The 21,155-nt window shown below is 42.8% G+C and overlaps 1 long non-coding RNA gene across 1 annotated transcript; it reads left to right on the plus strand.

Annotated features, from left to right (window-relative positions):
• Positions 1 to 20,583: 20,583 nt before the first annotated feature.
• On the plus strand, positions 20,584 to 21,155 carry LOC134285736 (uncharacterized). The gene is made up of 3 exons (XR_009996585.1): positions 20,584 to 20,747; positions 20,817 to 20,956; positions 21,021 to 21,155. It is a non-coding gene; the product is annotated as an uncharacterized LOC134285736 (long non-coding RNA).

Here is a 21,155-nt window from a genome sequence, read left to right on the forward strand (position 1 = left end):
CGTGACTTTTGCATGACCGAAAAGCGCATGAATTTTGTCTTCTGCAACAAATTATTGTTATGCAAAAGTTTTGATGTAACCTTATGATTACAAACAAACATGTTAGCGAAATACAAAATTAAACAGCAATGAACGCAAGACGTTGAATTTTTGCAAGCTTTGATTGCATGGTAGCCTCTTTTGTTTTTGGACACCAAACAAACGAAGCATTCGTCACTTTTGGGCGGATTATGGCAGTATAAATCCACATTATCATTTTTGGTTTCAAGCCCCACTTTCTGCCAATAGTTTTGGAGCATAACCAAAACGCACTTGTTGCCTTACCGATCACGGACTCAATTTGAGCATTCTAGCTCAGTTTAGCATCCAGAATCAAACCTAAGTATTTAACTCGGTCACTAGGATAAATTTGTATCCCTCCAAGCCGAAAAGCTTTTAGGTTGATCTTCCTTCTCCTAGTGAAAGGGACAATTACGACTTTTGACGGGTTGATGCTAAAGCCCTCCTTAATACACCTTGAATGTGTATAGTTTCGGGCCCTTTGCATTCTCTCCGAAACAGTTTCGTCATACTTTCCTCTCACTATTATGACTATATCGTCTGCAAAGCCTACAACTTCGAAACCTCTTTCCTTCAAGCTTCTTAGAAGATCGTCTACAACTAAGGACCACATTAGTGGTGGGAGGACTCCTCCTTGAGGGCAACCCTTTGTTGCCCTTACTGTCATAGAAGAACTTCCCAGCTCAGAGGTGATTTCTCTTTTTGCAAGCACAGTATGAATCCAATGTATGATACATTGGTCGAAGTTTTTATTCTCCATGGCACGCTTCATAGATGAATAGGAGGCATTATCAAATGCTCCTTCTTTATCTAAAAAGGCGCATAGAGCTATTTCTTTTGCTGAAAACGTTTTTCCACCTTTGTTACTAGCGAGTGAAGTGCCGTAACCGTTGACTTACCAGATTAATAAGGAAACTGGAAGTCAGACAGGGGATGCTCTTTTATGTAAGAAGAATTGATAAAATCCTTCAAAACCATTTCCATAGTCTTCAACAAAACTGAAGAAAGACTAATTGGTCTATATGCTTTCGGATGCGTCTTGTTTCACTTCCCCTTTTTGGTATAAAGATAACTTTTACAAGTCTCCATTTTGATGGAACGTAATTCAATCTAAAACTAGCCTTGAACATCTCAATTAGTGATGGAACCAACACCGCTTCTCCGTTTTGAATCAGTGCTGGAAATATCGCATCAACTCCTGCAGATTTAAAAGGCTGAAAAGATCGCGAAGATTTAATCAACTAAATCTGAGGCGGTGTTTACTGTACTATTTGACTCCGTTGAGTTTATACTTCCAGAGATATAGTATCATTGGAATCCACACTTGGAACCGATCCTGGAAAATGGGTTTTCATCATTAAATCCAAAGTTTCACGAGGAGTTTTGGTAAAAGCTTTATCGTCACGCTTCAGATTTCCAATTCATTTGCATGATCTTTTGCAAGCGTTTTTTGTATCCTAGCAACTACAGGAGTACTGTTTATATTTTCACATGTCAGCACCCAAGATGTTTTTTTTTAGATTTATGTATTTCGTTGTTGTTCTCAGTCAGGGCTTTCCTATATCGAGTCCAATCTCCCGTTTGTTTCGCTCTATTCAACATTTTACGAAAAAAAATCCTAATCGATCCAGTTTAAATTTCCACCATGGCACGTCTCTAGTAGAAGACGATTGTATGGTGGGACAACTGCTGTTAAAGCAATTGATGATACTTTCATTTACCCTCTGAGAAAATGATTCCAACTTTTGGGTTGAATCGATAGTTTCTCTCATTGTAAATGAATGCGAATTCAACAATTCTACATACTGGTCCCAGTTTGTCTTCCTGGGATTTCTAAATGCGGTTCTAGAATAATCAGTGTTAGGTCCAAGACCTCTTCTCTGATTGCATTTGAGAAAGTAGGTTTATTACCATTATTGCAAATGTCTATATTGTTCGAAGACAGATACTCTAATAGTGACTCACCTCGACTGTTAATATCCGAACTACCCCAAACCGTGTGATTCGCACAGCCAATGATAAACGATTTGTTGTTTTCTTTACAGAATTAAACAAATGATGCGATCTCAGGAGGAGGTACCAGGAAAGTAAGCTGAAGCCACAGCGATCTCAGTTTCACCCCTAGTGGTTGATACCTCTACCATGACCACAACAATGTCCCTTCTGATAAACTCTGTAACAGGATAGCATTTTAACGTTTTACGTACTAGGACAGCAGTTCTGGGAGAATCTTGTTGCTCATCATAAAATAGTTTAGGGGGGGGGGGGGGGGGTGCACGTGGTGTAGTGCATCACACGTTCGCTTTACATGCGGATGATCATGGGTTAAATTCCCAGCCCCCTGAACAACTTCTCGTCGAAGCCGTCGGATGATACAGCACGGAGGACTGTGCTTTGGGGACGGCCGTCCATCTCGGCGATCGGACAGCGACTGAGACACTTGATTTTCTCTGTTGTTGTATACATCAAACCAGACACCCGAACAATGGCAACCGACAAAATTGGCAACACCTCAACGGACCACGCTTTGGATTTCGCTGGGAACTGAGAGAGTAAAAGGAACGACTATAGTTGTATTAGCAGCAGTGTATGCGATCACCCTTCTACGATGATAAAGTAGAAGTGCTGTAATCGGCATTAAAATAGAAATGAATAGACGATGCAAAGATACCACATTGTTAAGATATTAGACTATGTGCTATAATAAGTGTAGATCATATGTCAGTACGATTCAGCTCACGCAGTGCCTAATTGGACGAAAGAGCTTAAACAAATAAACGTTAAGAATAAAAAAAAATAAAATAGTTTACTATTTTGTGTCAGAACATCAAGAATCTTTCGTTTATTGGACCATGGCTCTTGAATAAGCGCCACTTCCAGTCCTTCTTTTTTAAACCTTCGACTCAACACAGCAGAAGCACCTTTTGCGTGGTGAAGGTTTACCTGTACAAACTTGATACCTGTCATTAAAATATACATTTACCCACTTTTGTTAATATTTGGAATTGAGACTTATGAAAAGTAGCCGATTATCCCGGAGACAAATAAGGTCCACTGCGTCATTGGTCCGTTTAACACAGTGAGGGCAAAATACTGTGGAGGGTGCCCTGGTACTCCACAGACACCGTTAGCGGCTAGGTTTATATTAGACCCCCCTAACCATTCATTCCTAGGCACGGTACGCATTAAGCCGCTTGACACCATGAATTAGGGGTCACCTGTTACCACCGGAACAGACGGTCCGTAGTGTTATTCTTAGCCAGTTGAAGGAACTGCTACCGACATTACACGGCTATCTAGGCTGCTCGGGAATGGAAATTAATATTGATGATCAACTTCTTTCGAGCCCGAACAGCCCTAACCTCAACAAACTGTAAGGTCGTCTTCAGTGTCTCGTACTTGATTCGGTTCCATTTACTTATACTCAGAAGAAGGTTAGACAGTTTTCCAGTTTTGTAGCGGACACGTACTGCCGTTCTACGCCCAATTGCCCCATGTTATATGGGAATTCCATATAACATGAGACAATTATGCATAGAACGGCAGCGTAAGAGGGCGCAAAAACTGAGAATATTCATAAACGTTTTTTTCGATGAAGCGTATTCGCACATTGAGAGTGAACAACTTTTTTTTATTTGATAAGCTGGAGTAATTTGGAGTAACATCGATGGCACCACTATATCTAACCAAGCTTTATAATGCTACGTTACTCTGTATAGCGAATATGACTACACTGTTGCGAGTATATATTTGAAGTTATTATTAATATTATCTTTATTAACGAGATTTTCAGCCCAGGGCAGTATATTTGAAGTTGAAGTTGTGCTCTTCGCAGTTAGTTGGTCTGAAATCTCCCTGATTCTAGAATGGTTCGTACATCTCCAGAGAGAATAATAGATTATGGTTGGGTATGTGGGGTTTACATTTCATAGCGAAAATAACTACTATCATGGCTGTAGATGTCACGGACACAAGGACTTACAGACATCAACTTGAACAGACTTGAACGACCCTTATTATCCCAAAATTACAAATTAAAACGTCTTATGACTCCGGGAGTACTCGTCGTCTCAAACAGGGATTTGGCGGTTTTCACGTCTACCGGCTGATTTCTCCATGGATTTTGTCGGTTCTATCTCATTGAGCTTCGTGGCCTACTTTCGTTAGATCATCGTTCATGGCCCGAAGTAGAGGGCACTTATTATTCTTTTCTGCATCATTGTAGATATGTTCAGTGTGCATGAGTTTATTGGCTACCAATATGTCGTTTTTTTTTTCGCCCGCACCACCACAGCATTCAAATAATTTTGAAAAATTGTGACAATTGCTCAGTATAACCTGTTATGATCAGACTTTCTTAAGGTTGAAGGATTCGTCATTGACATAATCGTCATCATTGAAAATTCGAAAGCAGTTTTCTCGTTCGGGGCTGAAATTTCCGCAATGACAATGTATTCACTGTATTACGGACGCAGAAAGGATTACATTGAATACATTTTCAATACAAACATTCAAGCTTTGAGCGAGAAAACTGCTTTAGAATTTTTGATGATGACGGTTATGTCAATGATGAATCCTTCAACCTTAAACATAGCTTTGAACATCAGTGTGCAGTTTGATGAAAAAGTCCTATCCTGAAGAGGTTATTTATGGAATTGCAAAAAACGTTGTACGCAACTCGGTGCAGAACTCGATTTTTACAACACTAGTCGTGATTATCCAACTCGACAGGCCTTGTTGGATAAATGTACGACTCGTGCTGTAAAAAATCTTCATTCTGCACCTGGTTGCGTAAACTACTATTGCCGACCATGTTGCCTACCTTTTCTTGTTCATGTTAGATCTGTTGAATGACCTGAGAATTGTCAAATATTTCCAAGTTTGGCGTAATTAAGAACGACATATGACGTAAACAATCAGTTTTTCCAAAGTTGAAGAACTGACTTTCAGGAAAACTTGGAATATCTAGATCATCCCAAAATATGAAAAACTGTTCTATATTCATAAAGAAGAATATACAGACACAAATGAATGTAAACCATATCCGGCAGTAGCAAGATGTTCTGGGATGTCAATAGAGATTCAAGCCCAATTACTCATATTTGTCCTTAAGAGAGAAGTAGATTCGCAATAACTTTACCGAAGACAAAGCTATTTTTTTTATCGAGAGGGCGATTTTCACCAGTCAATTTTCGTTTGTGTTATGATCACTCTGGCCTCTAGTCACAACTTCTGAAAGTGTGCAATTTGTTAGAAAAAGAAAACTTAGAATATTCTGGAATGTGAACGTTAAAATGATTCGTAGTCGTAGCAGTATCGGGTGCGTTTTATTTTTCATTTTGCATAAGGGTCATGAAAATAAACCGTACACCAAGCCAGCGAACTGTTCCCAATATTCTCGATAAGGAATAAAAACACTTATTTACCATTCAATAATCCAACTGCTTGCGATATCCCGTCGGCGTTCCGACAAAATGAGAACATTCACAGAAGAGCTGATTTTAAATTTTGCCACTCCTTGAAAAGTTGTTATATTGTATGCATTAGGTACTTCTAACAATTTCCAAAAACTGGGCATGACCTCCGACGGGGTATCAACATATCACCATCAGAAGTACTACATTTTTGCCTCTTCACTCGGACTATTTGCTCCCGAGTGTATTCCAACTGCCAACGGCTGAATTTCGTTTCCCACTGCACAGCTACGGTACATACCCAGATAACCACATATCGTATAACGAAGTGTATGCGGAATCGCATTTTCATTCGCTATAAATCAGCATCGCAAAATACGCCAAAATGATGCGACACGACATCTTAAACAACTTGTATATAAATCGCCGATGCGATTTTTTAACGACTAGCTGGAATGTAAACAAACTAAGTCATAACAGATGAAATTCAAGTTCATTATAAAGTCGGAGCTATGCGAAAGATTATATTTCAGAAACAAACTAGAAAAACTTACATATTTAACATGCCTCCCGTGCCCAATTCACCTCCTTCGTCGATTTCTATATTGCGACAAACGGCGGCGCCGCCTAAAAGTGTGGAGAATGTTTGCCACCTTACCAGACCCATCCGGCTGTGCTGCAAATGATCTGTTGCCTGCTTGTTCTGAACGATCATACGCACCCTGCGAGGGCAATCAAACTGCACACATAATCCGGTTCTAGACTGAGGTTTGGATCATTCCAAACAGTTACAAATAACACCCCCGCTCAACATAATCACTGTGACACTGCATCGCTAGGTATCAACGGAACACTTTCCCGGTAGGTACTACGGTGGTGGCGCACTGATTCACTCGGTGGTATCACACTTGATTTTGGGCTTTCTGCGGTGCAAAGATGTCCGATGCGGTGCCAATACACAGCTATATTTTTCCGGAATTCGATGATGGATGAGCGCGAGCGGATTTTATGATCTAAATTACTGCACAAGCGGAATATTTCGCGACACGACGTCGAATCCACACCGAGTGCGTTTGTTTTGAAGGAGACTGACGGACAAGAAGAATTTCCACAAACTGACAGATCGTTTATCAAGTCTAAAAAGTTCCGAACAAAATCGCATGGACTTGGAAGATTTGATTTACAAAGTTTGTATGTGACGTTAAGCATATGATAAAATAACATGGTCATAAATTCCGTCAACCTCAAGAGTGAGTTGTTGGTACAGAGGTAAAGGTTCGAATTGTGGATCTCGAGGCTCTGTGTTCTAGACTAGGATGCAACTTTTTTTTTTATTTATGCCAATAATTTTAGACATCGTAATAGCGATTATGGCAAGTCTGAAAAAGTCGTCAGAAGTGCATATATGGCCTCCACTTTGGTACGTATATAGCAAATTTGTGCATCTTATAGGATTAATTTGGTGTTTATATGATGATGTAAATCGCAAGTTATACAGACCAAAATGTTTACTGGGTAGACCGTGGCTCTCATATAAAGCAAGTTTCGAAAACTATGCAACTTTACAAAGTTTATTGCAACACAGTTTGCCGGAGGAGCGCGAGGAAGGCGAAACCATCCCCGACCGATGCTCCAAAATGCTGCAACTCTATGCAATATTAGTAAACTGTATATATTTCGTCGTCCAGAAATAAACTGTTCCGTTTCGGTTTATATCTTCCTCGAGGCCGTCCGACGACGACGGTCTCGTTCGGTGGTGCGGGTTCCCTGTAGTATACAACACCACATATCCCGTCGTTGTTGCCGGTCGAAGTCGAAGATCATGCGCAGCAGCTTTCGCCGAAGCGCGCGCATTTCTTCAAAGCTCACCATCGCCCGCCACATCACATCGCAAGGTTCGATACTCTCCGTGTTCGGGACGTTGAGAAGCGATACCTAACTAACGGAACGGCGGCAGCCAGATGTGTGTTGTCGGTGGAGCTTAAAAAGTAGTTAAAATGTATTCTTTATTATCGCTCTGTGGTATTGGATTCATCTCAGACGGAACAGCAGTCGGCTCTTTCCCACTTACGGGTTTCAGCGGAATATGTATGTCTGCCGTTGCTCGTGTCTCTCACGCTGCTAGGAATAATCAACCATTGCCTTTTTCGAAACGTACAATGCGGTGAGTAGATTGCAAAGAGAGTGGGAAAGAGTGGTAAATCCAATGTTATAACAGTTGGTCTTTTGGTTCTGTATGTATGTGTGCAATGGCTTGGGTAAATGCACTGCTGTCGGGAAATGATATAGGGACGTCGAAACGGACTGTTTTGTGGAACTGTGAGAAGCACTATATTGTAAACTTTGCTAACGAGGGCGAAGAAAAAGGAATTTAAATGTTTTTGCTTCCAGCGCTATCACTCACTAGTCTCTTCAATGTATTCAGTAGAACAATCGGAAACAATATATATGATTTGAGCAGGGTTGAAGTGAGGTAGATTGTGACGAAAATGTTTTTGTTTTTCAAAATGTTGAAGAGTTGCTCTTTTTATTTTCCTTCTAAACCATGGGGGAAAATCGGCTCAATAGACACCCGAACAGGATGGTCCGGGTAGTGTGGGGTTAAGGCCGCCTTCTACAACAAAAGTAAATGCCAGGACTACTCTCTCCTTGGCCTACTAAACACATTTCTATGGTCGCCAACCCCTTCGTCTCCCCGGAACCACCAAGAAGGCATTGCTTCAGAGAGGGGCTAGAGCACATCGCTCCCAAAAAGGTTAGCTGCGTAGTCTGTAGAAACGAACATCGATGACTCGCTTTGGAGAGTCCACCAAAATAGCATGCATATTCCGAGTGGTCTTCACCACTCCCTTTGTCCTCGGAAGGCGGGCAGAGTCATCCACCACGCTCGCGCCCAACTGTTTTGCAAGAATCAAGAACTGATCACCGCTTGCTGTTCCAACTTTCGGTTGTTCATAACCATCACCTCAGTTTTGTGGTGAGCTAACTCAACTTCGTCGATCGATTCACCGTAGACTTTCAGCGTAATGTCGTTAGCGAAGCCGACGATCTCCACCTCCACCGGGAACTCTAACTCAATACCTACAGTACATGACATTTCATAACACCGGATCCAGGATGGAACCCTGCGGGACTCCTGAGGTTATGAGAAAGCACTTCCGACCCCCTCTGTGTTGTAGACTACTTAGTACTCGATTCTTGAAGAAACTTCCGAGTATCTTGTACTGTACAGGTGTCCGGGTGTCCCCAGATGCAGGAGCGCAGCGGCAATAGGCGGCCAATCCCCTTCTCGTACGCTAGAGCGCTGTCTCGGTGGTTTTTTATTACCGACAGGATAGCGTCTACGGTCGAACTTCCCTTCTGAAAGCCAAACTGGCTGTTCGAGAAACCATTTACACCCTCGGTGTGCTTCAACATTTTATTGAGGATGATCTTTTCGAGCACCTTCCCTGCCGAGTCGATCAAATATTTTGGTTTATATGCCGACGGTCCTCTGGGTGGTTCCCCGCCATTGGAAATAGAACCAGGCTCTGACTATTTCAGAATTCTGGGAAAACTACCTCGTCCAGGCATTTGTGCATAGAAAACCTGAACATCTCGGGAGGCTCTGCAATAGATACTTTTAAGGCCAGGATCTGAACTCCGACAGGATCTGGGGCCTTACGCTAACGGACTTTTCTATCCCCACAAGTTCCACATCGATGACCCTCTTCTCATCGCCAGCTCCAGTCTCAGGCTGTTCGACTAAAGGAGGCCAAGGACAGATGGCACAAATTTCCCAAATGGAGGAGAACGTGCCTCTGGAGCCGACTTACTGAAGGACTAGGATTATGACGCGAAAAAGCCCCTCGATGATCCCTTCCAACATCTCTGGAGATTGCTCTGTAGAAGCCATTACACCTCTCGTCTGGGCCACCACGATCCTGTAGGTATCACCCCACGGATTCGCATTGGCACTCTGACAGAGACCCTCGGAGCATGCCTTTTTGCTTGCCCTTAGCTCGGTTTTCGCGGCGAACACTACTTGCCGTTTGTTCTGCTCTTCCTCAGATCGTGCTCACTGCATCTGCCATCTAGTCCGTAGGCAGGCGCGGCGCATATCCGCAATCGCTTGAGTCTACCAGTAAGCCGGTGGTCTCTTATTTCTAGGGCGGCCTCGCCTAAGCATGGTCACATCGCACGCACGTAAGAACACCGCTACCAGCTCACCGCCGTCTGAAGCAAGTAGATTTCGCTCAAAGCGGAGCGCTTCTCTAAATACCCCTTCGTCGAAGTATGATGTCTTCCATCTGCGAGGGCGTGGCCTTGGCCTAGCCACATCTTCATCTACCTGCTGCCTGCTGTTGTTGTAGTCGATACTGTAGCGAACCGCCAGGTGATCGCTGTAAGAGTAGCTATCGTCCACTCTCCAGTTTGAACTACTTGTTAGGACTACAAAAAGTAACGTCAATTATCGACTCTGCTCCGTTCCGATTAAAGGTACTCTTGGTACCGACATTAGCCACTAGCCAGGTCGACATTTAGTAATAGCTAGTGTCTCTAGCAAGATGTGATCCCGCTGGTTCGTGTAACGGTGTCCGCATTCCACGGCCTAGGCATTAAAGTCACGCGCTATTAATACTGGCCTTCACCCTGTTAGCACGGTCATCATGCAGTCCAGCATCTGCGTGAACTGCTCAATCGGCCACCGCGAAGGCGCATTACAGCTTCAGAAGAAGACCCCGTTTCTTTTGGCAACCAGACCATGAACCACCGTTAGTAAGTAGTATTTCCATAGACTTAATACAAAGACATAAATGTCAGGAACAAATTCAGTTCGATTTCTGACGCCAGTTTTTCCCTCATGTTTCCCCCAGTAAAATTGCCCAATACTGGTTTTCTTAAAGCGGCGCTTTCAATGTCAGTTGGCTCCGCCCGTTTTCATCAAAGCAAGACTGAGTTCGCCAATTTAGTGACCATGACAACAAGAAAGATTGCCCAATAGGGCACTGTATTGTTTTGATTTTGTATGGGATTTTGACGTTTCTTGGCCTTGTTGTTTACAAAATTTCTGTAAGAGTGAAAGAGAGGGAGAGCTTCTCATGCAGTGTCCTATAGGGCACTGCATTATTTTGATTTTGTATGGGATTTTGACGTTTCGTGGCCTTGTTGTTTACAAAGTTTCTGTAAGAGTGAAAGAGTAGGAAAGCTTTTCATGCAGTGCCCTATGACGCAGTGTCAACTGAAAGATTGATTTTTATACATATCTAGCAACACCATGGTCCACTGCACGAATTCGTGCTGGCCTGCTTTCTCCCACAGGAAATTTGACGTTTGAGCAGTGCCGACCTAGGATAGGATACGACAACTAGTCAGCCCAAAAGAGACCAATTTGGGGACCAATTATCTTAGCAACGCGGAAAAATAAGACAGCAAGCTGTGAAATTAGACAGAGAAGTTGCAGGTGTCACATCCTATCCTAGGTGCCGACACCGCTCAAACGTCAAATTTCGTGTGGGAGTAAGCAGGCCAGCACAAATTCGTGCAGTGGACCATAGTCCTGTTCAACGACGCAGGTTGAACTTGCTCGAAGTTGCTGCATCTTGCTCTTACCCATTTGTCATCAAACGGGTAAGAGCGGGATGAAGCAACTTCGAGCAAGTTCAACCTACGTCGTTGAACAGGACTCATATGTATCTTCAAGCGTTGATAACCGTGTGGGTTAAACAAGAGCTCAGTGATCTCGACGTTTATGGTTCGATTCCAGTCTGCATAGTTGTACAATCTTTTTGCACGGATCCTTTAATTTTCAATTAGACTTCCTCTTCAAAGTTGTTTTAGAATATCTGAATCTTTTATTTTTCAAATCTATATAAATAAAAATGGAATGGTGTTTGTAAGTCACGAATAGGTTCGGGAACGGGTAAACAGATCGACATGATTGTTTCACTATAGGGCACTGCATGAAATTCTCTCCTTCTCTTTCACTCTTACAGAAATTTTGTAAACAACAAGGCCAAGAAACGTCAAAATCCCATACACAATCAAAACAGTGCAGTGCCCTATTGCATTCCGCCATTGCTCCGACGTGTTCGTACGAAAAAATAATTAGAAAAAATGACCGGGAATGCAAGAAAAACGGGAAAATCTGAAATTCCATTTTGATGGGCATTTCTTCATGGAACCGGTTGTCAAAAAACAGAGTAGGCAGGCAGGACGACGTTTGCCGGAGCTGCTAGTTTAAATTAAAAACATTACGATGTACGATGTAGTAAAGGTACATATTTTTCAGACGAGGCACTTGGTGTGGCATGCGTTGCTGGAACTATGGAAGGATCCGGCGTCCGAAGTATTCCCGAACTTGGATGATTAGAATCCAACCTTACAGCAATGCATCTGTCCCATCAGCACGTCAATGTTCAACTGTTGCGTGATGCTTTCAGCTCTGCCGTTATCCCATATGTACGACCCGTGCATCACCGGTTCAGATGTATCCGACACCATGATTGTTTTTATCTCGATTGAACTTGCCGTTAGAAAAACAAAACTTCCTTTATTACAAAAATACGAATTTATTTTCAAAAACAATCAAATGCAATTACACAACGAATAGAGGAATCACTTAAATAAGCAACGGAAGGGTTCGGTTCACCATAGATTTTTTCGGTTTCCATTGTTTCATCTTTCTTCTTCTAAGCTTTACTTGATTCGTCAGTAACTAACCTGATTTCTTCAGTGCTATTTGTGATTGTTGCTTTCGATCGTTGGTGCTTTGTCGTCCACCTCCATCCCTTTGCTATCAGCTCCTGACGGTATAGCGTTGCATCAGCATTCTCTTAAAGGCCGGTCTATCTTCAAATTCTTGAAAATGATTCTGAGGATTTGGGCCCTGGGATGCCCAGAGAAATTTCCTGATCAAACCGTCCAACACGGCGTAAGGCAGAGTCTAGTGCATCCGGTCGGTTTGCGGATCCAAAAACTAGCACACCATCACCGCCCTTCCGCTTGGCCAAATTAACCATAGGTCTGCTCAGCAACTGAGCCACAATGAGATGTTTCTTGTCCTTCTGAGCGATGACTCTATTGACCGAGATGACATCGATTGACGTCAATGAACAGGACTGCTGCCCGTGAAAAGCTCGCGGGAACGTTCCTCAGATTCGCCGAAAACTTTCGCCACCTGTAGCAAGGATTTTTAGCAGAACGGTTTTTTTGTTGTCGATACAGAAGGAATTAGCGGAGGGAGACTCACGTAGTGGTAAACTTCCGGATGCTTGACGTGGGGCATCAGCTCGCACACAATAATCTTTCTTGTCCACACCGCCAATCTTCGGATGCAGTTTCCACAAATCGGACACAAACCTCCTTGAAGAGCTTATCGAGTTTGAAACAGCCATTGGGGCACTGGATTCGGTGTGGCCAGCAGCAGCGCCTCGATTGACTGGACGTGAACGGGTGTCGGCTGAGACAACAGTGGGTTTGTTTTTTCTTGTTGTCATGGTCACTAGATTTGTGGACTCAGTCTTGCTTCGATAAAGATGGGCGGAGCAAACTGACATTGAAAGCGTGGCGTCAGAAACACCAGTATTGGGCGAACTTACTGAGGGAACGACTGGCGTCACAACAAATTCTCCAGTTTCATATTGATTGTTGGTATTTCTCCTGGATGGCATATTAACCCGTCGTCCATATCGCGCCATTTTTCCGGACCAATCCGTGAACTAATTACCGGTGCCAGCGGGTACTCGATATGGCTCCTCTATGATGGCCGCCTGACAAAGCAGTTGCAAAGCTGCGTCACTGTCAGTGGTTCAGGTTCAGCTGCTTACCTGCACTGTGATTTATTCACTGCGGCTTTAACCCGTTGGGTGGCTGTTGTTTAGTGCCTTTGCAATCCCATGTTTTATGTCATAGTTCCATATGATAAGATGATAAGGTCTCCATTCCAGATACCTGAAGCAAACCTACAATAGATCGTAAAAGGTCACATACGGCATACGCACTAGCCTACCATGATTTTTCCTACTTTTACGGACATTTTTACGTCCACCACAGGCAGCTGAACAAAGGCTACCTGTATCCCTGCCGTCCCTTTCCGTAACCGAATGGCTGCGGTGGCCACCTGTTGCCGCAGTGCCGTGACGAGCTCTTCCGTTTTGGTGACCTTGTCTAGGTTTTTCACCTTCAGAAACACCTCAGAACTCTCACCTCGACCCCTTTGCCAAGAACCTCTTCCGCCAAACTTTTGAAGGCGGCGCCCTAGCGTTTCTTGTCGCACTCAAGCTCTAGAATCATTTCACCCGTACGAGTACGTCTAACACTGCGCACGTCGGCTCCCAGATCCACGAGCTTGGGTCAGTTTGCATCGCTTTTAAGACGTCCGAGTTCTAAGACTTTTCGGTCTTGATGACGAGTGCGTCGCCTTTGTCGCGCTTGGCACCTATTCATTTACGCCTTCTTGATTTGGCGTTCCTGATTTCCTCGAACTGCGGTTTGTTGTTCTTCCTCTTTCGCTCGACTTTCGTCCAAGGGATGTCCTTCCCTTGACTCACCCTACTCTGTGGTTGTTGAGGGCCTAACAACGGTCGCAATCCCCTGTTCCCTTCTATTTGGGACGGGCCAGCCTTTTCAGGTCCACCCTTCCCAGCTTTCCGGGACGCAAGACTGGGGTTCGACTTTCCGGCATCACTGCCGACTTTCAATTAAGTATCTTCCTAACCTTGCGGGCACCGCTTTTCACTTGACGGCTGCCTCACCTGCTTCTCCGAGTGCTTATCACAAGCAGTCGCATCCGCCACACCTTTTGGACTACCTGCGAAGGGAAATGCCTCTTTCTGGGTTGACTTCGTAACCAGTATTTTCCCCGGTTCAGGTATCAGGTATTCGTAGGTCAAATCCAGAGGCAAGTTCTCCTCCATTTGGGGAATTTGTGCCATCGCCATGATAACGAGCCCATTTATCTGAGGGAGAAGGGACAGAGAAAAGGACAGGTAAAGGAATAGGATCGTCATTGACGCATACGTGTACCACAATGGGATCACATAGCGTCCTGAAAAGGGCTCTGTGATGACGCAGAAAGCGTAAAGAGAGCCTTTAGCTCTTTACCACAGTGGGTCAAGAATAACTGATCATTCTGAAGATTAATGTTTCTGAAGTCAGTTTCACTTACTAGTGTTTACCGAGTACTCGGAAACGCAGTTGCGCAAAAACTGGACAGTTAAGGTACCCCGGGGCAAGTGAGAATCCGGGGCAAGTGAGACCTACAGCTATATTTTTTTTTTATTTTTTAGTTTTAGGGCAAACATTCTTCATAGAAAACATAAGTATCACACCAACGGATACTTTGAATTCAAAAATTGTTATTGTTCTCACTACAAAGAGACCGTATACCCAAGCAGCACCTGCAACATCATCCAAAATGTGGTTTTCTATGCTTTGGTGTAAAAGAGTTGCAATAAAAGCGCACGCAACTTCCATCTTGTCAATTGAGTTGCATTTAAACTCCGAATATCGTTAAGTTGCAGCTTTGTTTCATAGGAATTACAAATAACATCGTATTTAACATCGATTTATGGAGGCGGAGCTTACATATTCCTCACAAGTGGCAATACAGTCAGCTTGCATTAAACGTGCTATGTAACACACATGAAACATCTTACTCTGGTTTGTTTGTTCAGATTAGGTTCCAAATGTGTTGCGGAGAACTTGTGCGTTTCTTCATTTTGACAGCTTTCTGACTTGTGGCAAAGACGGTACAATGAAGTAACGCGTAACTTCAGTAGCTTTTATGGTGCATTGAGCAGCAAATCTTTCACAGAGCTTCTGGTGTAGTGTGTAAGGTGAGTGGTTAATACTCCTGGTGTCCATGGTTCGAGTCTGAATATATTTTTTTTTTCATTTTTATTATTATTCCCCCTAGCTCAAGTTGCACAACGATTTAAAATTTTCGCTTTTTGCGTTTCAAAGAAGAAGCAATTATGTTCTGTTGTCCTTAATTTGAACAGTGAATAAATTGCACTGATGTTGCTGGTACTGGCTTTGAAACAAGTCGTGTTGCTTGGGCTATAGCTCTTTACCACAGCGGGTCAAGAATAACTGAACATTCTGAAGATTGTAGCACGCAAATTGCGGCTAAAAGTTTTCCCGTCTTCTGCTTCGTTCCCTGGCTCCGAAAACAGACGGCTTAAGCGCCATCTCCGAAGAGGACCGTCTGTCGAGTAATGTTTGCCCGGCAAGAAACCCAACCTCAAGGCGGGTTTATTTTATAAGAGACCAAATAGCGATTTAGGGACGATACAGAAAACTCAAAAGTACGGTGGATCGAGATATCTCACTTATAGAGGTCACCTTAAGCGATTCTCAAAATATGGTTGATGCTAACCGTCGTTATACCAACTCACAAAGACACCACTCACGAGTATCATCACTGGAAGAACTCACCAATTCAAATTTTCCTGTTAGCTTCGGATACGTGAGTGGAGAGACTGATTTCCCAGGCAGTCTACCCTGGCGTACAAAAATAACTAAAAAAACGGGTAGAACGACGCGAACGTGAGAAATCTCGAAGACCAAAAATCTGTTACAGGGAAAGCACTAACACAAAAAAACAGCAAAAAAAAACATACAACCAAAAAACTAACGAAACATTTATTCAAATTTGATAACCTAGGTTTATTAACGCATGTTCCTTTCCATACTATCTCGCTTTTTCTACTTCCTAGCTTTCCCTACGTGTGTGCGGTTTTAATTTGTTCCTAATCTGGTTCAATCGACATTTATCGACAACGATTCTTCTCCTCCGAGCTCATGCGCATGGTTAATTTTTGGATTGATTTTCTACTCACGGTACCATTTTAGCTGCTCATGAATCCCGCCGGCAAAGAGAAGCGACGGTCTGGTTGTCGACGGACGGCTTGACAAAGCAGCATGCTATTTTTGCCGCATCCTACGGTAGTATTGCGCCGCTACCACCAAATGCGAGCGGCACGCGGCGGTTTGGAAAGTGCGCCTTCTTCGCTGCCGGTTGCTAAACGAACCGGATCAACGGCGCAGTTGCTTCTCGGTGTTGATGGCGATGGGGATCGTCGATGGCTTGGTCGGTGTGGTGGCTACCACATGAACGCCGTGGTTTGGCAGCTCTGTCGGAACGGTGGTTCCCTTCCGGCTTTCTCCTCAAACCGAAACTTTTGAACGCTGAAGCGTGGGGTCGAGAGCGCGTTTGGCGAAAAGGGGCGATGTGCCGAGCTTTCGGCCGTGGATCAAATCCTGAATAAAAAGCCGTGGAACGGCTGTTCGACACGTTTAGCAAAAAATATCTCCACACAACAATAATTCACATTTACCTTTTTCTTATTCACAAATACGCACACACAACTATCTTGACCGCACGTTACCCTTGACAAAGGTAATTGAACTGGCTAACTGGTCGCTAACGCACGAATACAAGAAAAGGTAATTGATTTTTTTTATCTTGTAAGCATGTCGTCAGAAACGAGTAAACCAAATCTTGCTCAGAAATTTTATGGAAAAATAGATCTTTGCTAAATTAGGTGTGTGCTTTGCATTTTAGGGGCTGTCCATAAACCACGTGGTCATTTTTTTGGGACTTCTCAAACCCCCCCCCCCCGCGTGGTCATTAGTACATACAAAATTTTTTTTCTTCCATACAAAATGGTCATTGGCCGAACCCCCCCCCCCCCCCTCATGACCACGTGGTTTATGGACAGCCCCTTATCGTGAATACTGACATTGTACCTTTACAAAATTAAAGCGTCATACGATTGACCGAATTTTACCAAATTATTAAGATTTTTTTCGCGGTGGTCGTTGGGCTTCTGCCACAAGGCACAAGCTTGTTATTCAAGAAGAACCAATATGGCGACAGCATCATACGGCTGCACAAAAAGTAGACAGTGTCAACCAAAAGCATTTGCACATGTGACTTTGTTAGCATGTATTATTTTATATTTTCAACCAACTATGATGAACAGTATATTTTTTTCAATACATGACAACCGGTAAACCGGTTACATGACAACCGAGTAAACTCGTTCGTCAGTGCATAGAACCAAGTAGATCCTATTTATTTCTTCAGATTGTGATTTTTTTTTTCAGCATACACTGTAATTGTAAACATCTGTCACAAACTGTTTCGTTATGTTTGGAAATATGTCATCTAAAAGTATTGGCAACCAAACTCTGGCATTAATCTAGTTTGCTTAGAATGACATTAATCATTTTGTTTATGTTTGAGACTATACATTCGTTCCAGAACTGCTTACATGTCACGGAAGAGTCACGGCAGCACAGCACAAGATTTGTTCCACAAAAGTCACTGTGACTTATTTTTAGCATTGTGTTAGAAGTTAGTTACAGTGACTTCTGTGGTACATTGTGGAACATAGTGTCAAATATAAACAAAACAATTAAAGTTGAGGAAGGAAATGAGGATTGTTTACGGGCATTTTTAGGTTGATTGGAACGGCAGAAGAGATTTACGGCTGATGAAACACCTTATCGACACTACCTATCGACTATTGAGGCGAAAAAGAAGCACAAACAGGTAAGTTAAGCAAGTATTAGCTGAACAATGTTTTACAAGACGGTTTGTTTCTCTGCTCGCTAGCTGGTCGTAGCAGCAAGCAGGATTCTGTGCCAGACGATCCTGTGTGGACCATATTGTCACGCTCCTCGTCAATCTGGAGTAAATCAATGAATTCCATGAGTCTGTCTACCTGGTGTTCATTGATTACGAAAAAGCTTTCGACCGTCTCTACCACGGAAACATGTGGGAAGTCCTCAGGCGCAAGGGTCCCCCTGAGAAAATCATCGGCCTCATTGAAGCACAGTCCAGGGCTAGGTCCAGGGCATTTTCGTGCAAAGTACTGCACAACGGTATTTTGTCCAATCCCATCTGGGTTGTTGCTGGAGTGAGGTAAGGATGTATACTATCACCGTTACTGTTCCTCATCGTAATCGACGAGATCCTGGTATGTGTGTCAAATTTCATACAAATCGATGCATTACTTTTAACTGTGGATGAAAAACAAACAGACGTGGTTTTAAGCATTTTGTACATTTATAACCAATTTTCTTTTGCCTAATAGATGGTTTGATTGATTTGTCTTTATTAAAGAGATTTTCAGCCCTTGGCCTGATAGATGGTTCTTGTATGCTACAGTTCAAAGTTCTGTAAGGATAATTGTGAAATTTCGTTAGCAGTTGTGATACTTATAGAGACACTTTTTTGCAAAATTTCATCAACTTTGATCAATTGGTTTGAAAGCTACTGGTGTTGATATGGGTGCGTGTTAGTGATTTTTTTTTTCGTGTTTTTCATATGCGATGTTTGCCTATTCATAACTTTTGAATTTCCCTGCCAATTTTTATGAAATTTTCACAGAAGGTAGTTAATTATGTGTATATTATGCCTCCAAAATTTGATGATTATTGGATTAGTACTTTCAATAGTACAATCGAAACAAAAAAGGGTGCTGACTAATTGCTGTCGGAGGGGCCAAAACCACGTTTAGTCCCAATATATGTTTCGACTATAACATTGTTCATAGTGCATCAATATTTTTGAAATGTTGCCTATGCAACAAATGTAGATCGAGAGATTTGTCTTCAAAACTTCAGCCATTTCCTTTGCCAAATTCAAAAGTTACAGCGCTGACAAGCAAAACCAGGGGCTGTACAAAATTCAATAACGCACATTCTACTCTTTCATTGCTACAACGAAAAGTACTGCACCGATTCACATGATATTTTGTAGGTGCAATGAACACATCTTAAAATGTTATTAGGCCAAATTTGAGTTATTTTAATGTATCTTTTGCAGTGTTACAGCTGTTTTTCTGTGTCCCAATTATAGCGGATACAGGCTTTATATATACAAATAAAATAGTTTTACTTGATTCGTTTTCAATGATAAAAATGAGAGCCGAGCACTTTGCTTATGATGGGTTTCGTTTCCCAACGGGATTACCGCCCACACAGAGCTAAACGTGGTGCGCAATAGTACATTCCCCTTTTGATGCTTCAAAGCACTAATAATAAGTAGTAAAAAGACATCTGTGAATAAGCAACGAACCCTGAAGTTCAGAAAAACAGTGATAGTGTAGTAGTGCATCTACTGTTCTGTGGTTAAATGAAAAACCATGCGTCTCCATTTGACGGCGTTAAATAGTGATAAGACTTCATTGCATAAGTGACGAACCCGGCAATTCGAAAAACGGTTCAGTGGTTCAGTGAAGAACCGTGCGTCTCCATTGACTCAGGGAAATAACCCAGCTAACTGCTGCCATTACACGCGGATAACAATACCTAGTGTTTGGGATCACCAGCCACGTGATCAGCGTGGACCGAGAGAGCACAGCGGGTTTCCTATAAGACGCTGCCACCCACTTTATGCCCACTGCAATTTCTCAACTGTCTTGCATCCGATTCGGTTGATTTTTTGTCTGCAGTAAGGCTAGGTATATTATAGGTTAGTCACATAACGAAAATGAACTAAATTGGTTGAAAGACATAGTGGGAGTTACTGTATAACAGCTATGGTAACTTGAGGTATTTTGAAATGTTTAAGCACATTCTTCTTCTTCTTCTTCTTCTTCTTCTTCTTCTTCTTCTTGGCGTAACGTCCTCATTGGGACAAAGCCTGCTTCTCAGCTTAGTGTTCTATGAGCCCTTCCACAGTTATTAACTGAGAGCTTCCTCTGCCAATGACCATTTTGCATGTGTATATCGTGTGGCAGGCACGAAGATACTCTATGCCCAAGGAAGTCAAGGAAATTTCCTTTACGAAAAGATCCTGGACCGACCGGGAATCGAACCCGTCACCCTCAATGTTTAAGCACATGTGGATCCATAAAGCCACAGCTGTAAAGGCGTGGGTAAATCAGGTGTCTCCAAGGGGCCTGCAACTCTAAACTTTCCGAAAAGTATACCTGAAGTATCGTCGTAGTATTTCTAGTATTTTCTGTAGCATAGCAACCCATGAAACAAGACACACAAATATTGCTGTGTGCGTTCACGATGCAAACGGTGCTCAAATGCGCTCCAAACGCAGTAACACAGTGTTACCAAAGGCAACATAGCAACCATAGTCAAAATCACCGCCAACCTAGGATGCAAAGGCTCCCACTGACATCGGGTTACTTGTTAGAAAATCTTACCGCATTTGGTGCTCCCGCATTTGATGTTTGCATTTCGAATGCACACAGCAATAACACTAAGTGCATGCATACGACGAACGTCATAAAATCAGTTTTCTTCTAGCAAGTGGTGGACAAGGTGAATTAAAAAGTCAGCTTTTTTTCGTCAAATCGAGTCGTGAATTATTTTATTTGTTCCTACTTTTAGGTGTAGTTCAAGCTCCTGCTAGTACTGTAGACGGCTAAAAGCCTTCATCATACTGCTGCGGATTCGACGTTCATGAGCCTACGCCGTACATAAGTTTCGTGTGCTTCCGTTGCTTACATATTCAATTGGATTGAAACATGGTTTTGATTAGTTCAATTAAATGTCTATATCACTGAACTACACGTAACATAACTGTTTTTCTAGATAAGTGAAGAACTGGCGCTGCAACTAGAGAACCGTAAGGCATCCAGGGAAGTTTTATGCAGCTACTTTTCTATCCTGTAGACCAAAGCCTATCTTAGCGGATCAACTATCTTAATGGTCACAGTACCGAAAGAA

Source organism: Aedes albopictus, chromosome 1 (genome assembly GCF_035046485.1).
Source record: "Aedes albopictus strain Foshan chromosome 1, AalbF5, whole genome shotgun sequence".
In the NCBI taxonomy this organism is placed as follows: Eukaryota; Metazoa; Arthropoda; class Insecta; order Diptera; family Culicidae; genus Aedes; species Aedes albopictus.